At 39.0% G+C, this 5829-nt stretch overlaps 1 non-coding gene across 1 annotated transcript; it reads right to left on the minus strand.

Annotated features, from left to right (window-relative positions):
* Positions 1-1850: 1850 nt before the first annotated feature.
* Positions 1851-1957, minus strand: LOC141688215 (small nucleolar RNA R71). Its single transcript, XR_012561673.1, has one exon. It is a non-coding gene; the product is annotated as a small nucleolar RNA R71 (small nucleolar RNA).
* Between the last annotated feature and the right edge of the window lie 3872 nt (positions 1958-5829).

Genomic DNA, 5829 nt, shown 5'->3' on the forward strand with positions numbered 1-5829 from the left:
TTGTGAAACGTCGTTACTTAAAACGGCCGTTTCTCCTAAACCGTACATCGGAATCAAACGAACCACATATCAAAACGAAGCTCGTAACATGAACTATCTAAACATGGCAATGGTCAAAACCTAGCAGGGAGTTCTCGGGTCCTAATGTTATGAACAAAAGCAGTCTAAAGTAAATCGGACATTACGACGGCTATGTTTACGCGATTTCCCAAATTTAAACCATTCCAAAACAACCACCAATCAATCCCAATTCACAACCCAATCAAAACTCCATCCATACTACATCATAACAGCCCCAATCAACTCAACATTAACAATTTATACTTATTCTTAAACTTGAATTTAAGCTATACTTAAGTTCATTAATCAATACTCCAAGAATTACAACTCCAAAACATTACAAAACCAACTATCCTCTACAACTCAACCAAACTTTAAACAAACAAGCATCATGCTTCACATATCCTATATTAATCATAACCATTCCTAAATACTCAAAACTAAAAGCTAGGGTTTGGAGTTTATACCTTCTTGAAGCTTCTTAACCCAACACAAGAGCTTTGAATGCCTAAAAGAACCCTGATCCTTGCTTGTATAACCTTAAACTTTCATAAAAATTCAAGAAAACTAAAGTTATTTTTTTGAAAGTTACTATTCACCATCTTCTTCCTTGATTTATAAAAAAAGATTGGCTTGGAATTAGAAGCTTAAACTTACAGGAAGTATGTAACTATCCATGGGGAAGCTTAGATAAATACCTTGCCAAATAGTAAGTGGTGGAGCTTGAATCTTCATTTTTGATAAAAGAAGCCAAGAGCTTCCTTGAAGAAATGGAGTGTTTTGTGTTTTTTTGGTTTTATGATTTGTTTTTGTCTTGGTTGATCCACCTTGTTTGTTTAATTAACTTTTTACCATGGTAAAGAATTAATGGTCCACAATCAACCAACCAATCCCTCCTTTTTATCATGCTTAAGTCACCATGCTTATGTCATCTTCCACACTTGTCTTCTTCTTGTTGGTGTGATGACATCATCATCCACTAACCCATTGATTAACTCCTAATTGCTTGCCTAATGACCGCTGATCTGTTATACGGTTCGTTTAACTTTCGTTCTCATTTATCGTTTGAGGGATCATACCCGAGATCTTATTACTTGGGTTCCCTTTAACCTTTCTCAATACATTATATTCCTTTTATGATCCTCTATTAAAATCCTTGAATTTAAATCATTTTTATCCTGTTACCTTATACTCAATTCTTTCGATATCTGGTGGATTTTCGGGAAAAATCAAAGTGTCCGGATTTGGATTCTGACGATCTTTACATACACTTATATACCACATAGAGTACTAATAATATCTCAGAAGATCAATAAAAGAACCCCTACATAGTGTGGCATGAAAAGTTTTCTCATTCAGCATAATCTGCAAAATCACTATTCATAAGGGTTTCAAAAATTTCCAAAAATTGGGGTTATTACAGATCCAGCTCTTATGGACTTTTCTCGGCCTAAAATTGATGACATTCAGTCTAACATCCTTCATCCGGCTATTCAGGCTAACAGTTTTGAAATCAAGCCGAGCACTATTCAGATGGTACAGAATTTATTTCTTTCGGAGGTGCTGCGACTGAAGACCCCAACATGCATATCAGGAATTTTGTCGAGATCTGTAGTACTTTCAAATATAATTGTGTGACTGATGAGGCTATCAAGCTGAGGCTTTTCCCATTCTCTCTGAGGGATAAAGCTAAGGACTTGTTACATTCTGAACCAGCTGGGTCCATCACTACTTGGCAAGATCTTGCACAAAAGTTTCTAGTAGAGTTCTATCCAATGGCGAAGACTGCTGCTATGAGGAGTGCTCTTACTCAGTTTGCGCAGCAACCAATAGAATTTATGTGCGAAGCTTGGGAGCGCTACAAAGAGATGTTGAGAAAGTGTCCACATCATGGTATGCCTGACTGGATGGTGATCACTGGTTTCTATAATGGTTTGGGGGCCCAATCTCGGCCCATGCTCGATGCAGCAGCTGGAGGCGCCTTGTGGGCCAAAAGCTACACTGAGGCTTATAATCTTATTGAAACTATGGCTGCAAATGAGAATCAAAACCCAACTCAAAGGATGATACCTGGGAAGGTAGCAGGTATTTTGGAAGTTGATGCAGCTACAGCTATTACAGCGCAGCTCCAAGCGCTGTCTTTGGAAGTCGACTCTTTAGCCAACTATGGAGTCAATCAGATAGCTATGGTCTATGAGCTTTGTGCAGGTTCTCATGCTACGGATCAGTGTTCTCTTGTTAATGAAACTGTGCAGTATGTGAACAATTATCAGCGACCGCAGCAGCCTATGTCAGCTACTTATCATCCTAACAACAGGAATCATCCCAATTTCAGCAGGAGCAATAATCAGAATGCTATTCAGCAACCATATCAGCAATGCGTAAGTAAAAAGTTTAATCCACTAGATTCCAGCAACCACAGCATTACGCTCAAAGGCAATTATATCCTCACCAAGGAGGTGCTGCTCCACTTTCTAGTGCTAATTTCGAGGAGCTCAAGCTGTTGTGCAAAAGTCAGGCTATTTCTATCAAGACCTTGGAAAATCAAATCGGTCAAATAGCCAATGCAGTGCTCAATCGTCAACCTGGCACACTTCCCAGCGATACTGAAGTTCCAGGCAGGAAGGAAGCTAAAGAGCAAGTCAAAGCTATTACCTTAAGGTCTGGTAAAGTTGTTAATACTGAAAAAGCGAAAGATGGAGAAGCTGAAGTTGTTGATGAAGAAGAGAAGCAAAAGGAAAAAGCGGTGGAACCAAGAAAGACTACTGTTGAACACACTCTGCCTGAGGATAATACAGGGGAGAAACAGCTCTATCCTCCACCACCTTTCCCTAAGAGATTGCAACAATAAAAGCTGGATAAGCAGTTCGGTAAGTTTCTGGAGGTGTTCAAGAAATTTCACATCAGCATACCTTTTGTTGAGGCTCTAGAGCAAATGCCTAGTTATGCAAAATTCATGAAGAGTATTCTTTCAAGGAAGGTGAAACTGGATGACCTTGAGACCGTTGCTCTAACGGAAGAGTGCAGTGCTGTGATGCAATAAAAATTACCTCCAAAGCTTAAAGATCCAGGTAGCTTCACCATTCCTTGCACCATTGGAAAGTTGTCTTTCGACAAATGCCTGTGCAATTTGGGAGCAAGCATCAATCTGATGCCATTGTCTATCTTTAAAAAGTTGAATTTTCCTGATCTAGAGCCCACCTACATATCTCTACAATTGGCTGATCGTTCTATTACATACCCACGAGGCATAGTGGAGGACGTGTTAGTAAAGGTGGATAAGCTCTTCTTCCCTGCAGACTTTGTCATTTTGGATTTCGAGGAAGATAAGAAGATTCCCATAATCTTGGGAAGACCTTTATTGGCTACAGGCCATACCTTGATAGATGTGCAGAAAGGTGAACTTACTATGAGGGTGCATGATCAGGATATGACATTCAATGTATTCAAGGCGATGAAATTCCCTACAGAAGACGAGGAGTGCTTAAAGGTGGATTTGATTGATTCTGCGGTAACTTCAGAAATTGATCATATGCTAATGTCTGATGCCTTAGAGAAAGCCTTAGTGGGGGAGTTTGACAGTGATGATGAGGATGGAAATGAGCAACTACAATATCTAAATGCTTCTCCTTGGAGGCAAAAGCTAGACATGCTATTTGAATCTCTTGGTACTACTGATCTCAAGAATGCTGAAGGAAAGCTCAAACCATCTATTGAGGAAGCACCTACTTTGGAGCTTAAACCATTTCCTGAACACTTGAGGTATGCTTTTTAAGGTGATGCATCTACTTTACCTGTTATTATTGTATCTGACCTTTCAGGTAGTGAGGAGGACAAGCTCTTGAGGATCTTGAGAGAATTCAAATTGGCTATCGGATGGACTATAGCAGATATCAAAGGGATCAGCCCTTTGTATTGCATGCATAAAATTCTGCTAGAGGAAGGTAGTAAGCCGACTGTTGAGCAACAACGACGACTTAATCCTATCATGAAAGAAGTGGTGAAGAAAGAAATTCTGAAGTGGCTGGATGCAGGAATCATATATCCTATTTCTGACAGTTCTTGGGTGAGCCCCGTGCAATGTGTACCTAAGAAAGGAGGTATAACTGTGGTAACAAATGAGAAGAACGAGCTCATCCCCACTCGAACAGTCACAGAATGGAGGGTATAAATGGATTATAGAAAGTTGAACAAAGCCACAAGAAAGGATCACTTCCCTCTTCCATTTATTGATCAGATGCTTGACAGGTTGGCTGGTCATGAGTATTATTGTCTTCTGGATGGCTATTCGGGGTATAATCAGATTTGCATTGCACCAGAAGATCAAGAAAAGACTACCTTCACTTGTCCATTCGGCACGTTTGCTTTTCGCAGAGTATCGTTTGTCTTATGTGGTGCACCTGCCACTTTTCAGAGATGTATGATGGCTATATTCTCTGATATGATTGGAAACAATGTCGAAGTGTTCATGGACGACTTCACTGTCTTTGGACATTCGTATGATAAATGTTTGAATAATCTTCATTCAGTGCTCAAAAGGTATGTGGAAAATAATTTGGTGCTCAATTGGGAAAAATGTCACTTTATGGTGCGTGAAGGCATTATTCTTGGGCATAAAGTCTCTAGCAAGGGTCTTCAGGTGGACAAAGCCAAGGTGGGAGTCATTGAAAATCTTCCACCACCTATTTCTGTGAAAGGAATCCGTAGTTTTCTTGGTCATGCGGGTTTTTATCGGCATTTTATAAAGGACTTCTCGAAGATATCTAAGCTATTTAAGCCGTTGTGCAACTTGCTTGAGAAAGAAGTGCCTTTCAAATTTGATGATGAATGCTTGGCGGCATTCGAGACTCTCAAGAAGAGTTTGATAACTGCACCAGTTATTACGGCATCTGATTGGACAGAACCTTTTGAGATGATGTGTGATGCGAGTGATTATGCAGTGGGAGCAGTTCTTGGGCAGTGCAAGAATAATCTTTTTCATGTGGTCTACTATGCTAGTAAGACTCTAAATGGATCTCAAATGAACAACACCACTACTGAGAAGGAGCTCTTGGCTATTGTCTTTGGTTTCGAAAACTTTCGATCTTATCTACTTGGGATAAAGGTGACAGTATTCACTGATCATGTTGTTAGGTATGAATACAATACAGAGGGGGGTGAATGTGTTTTGGCTTAAAAGTTTGATTTTTGATCGACTTTGGCTTTAGCAGTTGGTTGTTGTCAATTATTTAGTAGATAGATGTTAAACATAAATAACTATGCAAATATGTAAAATAAAGATCTTCAAAACTCACTTAATTTTATATTAAAAATCAAGCAGTGTTTTGCTACAAAATCTCTAAGTTCTTGTTTTAGAACTTAGCTTCTTTCTTGAGAGAGAATACTAGATTTTCTTTCTTGATTGTTACATCTACTAAGGACCAGTGTTAACTTTATAACTCAGTTAACTGCTGGTTTACACAGTGTGTAATAAACATGCTATTAGCTTTTCTAAACTGTCACTTGTCATTTCCATTTATAGAAAAGCAAATCTTCCATTTCTGGCTTAGCATATCTTTAGCATCCCGTATTTATTTTAATCTCCTCTGTCAGTTAATCTTTGTCATTGATCTTGCACATCTCTCAAGCAGCTTTTTGTAGACTTGTCAATCCAACTGTATGAATTGTTTGTTGATTTGCAACCTTGGATATTGAACTGTTCTGCAATTCTGTACTTAGAGAAATTTCTTCACTTCGAGATCTCCAGTTAAGCTGTAGAGAACTCGACAT

Source organism: Apium graveolens, chromosome 9 (assembly GCF_009905375.1).
Source record: "Apium graveolens cultivar Ventura chromosome 9, ASM990537v1, whole genome shotgun sequence".
NCBI classification, from domain to species: domain Eukaryota; kingdom Viridiplantae; phylum Streptophyta; class Magnoliopsida; order Apiales; family Apiaceae; genus Apium; species Apium graveolens.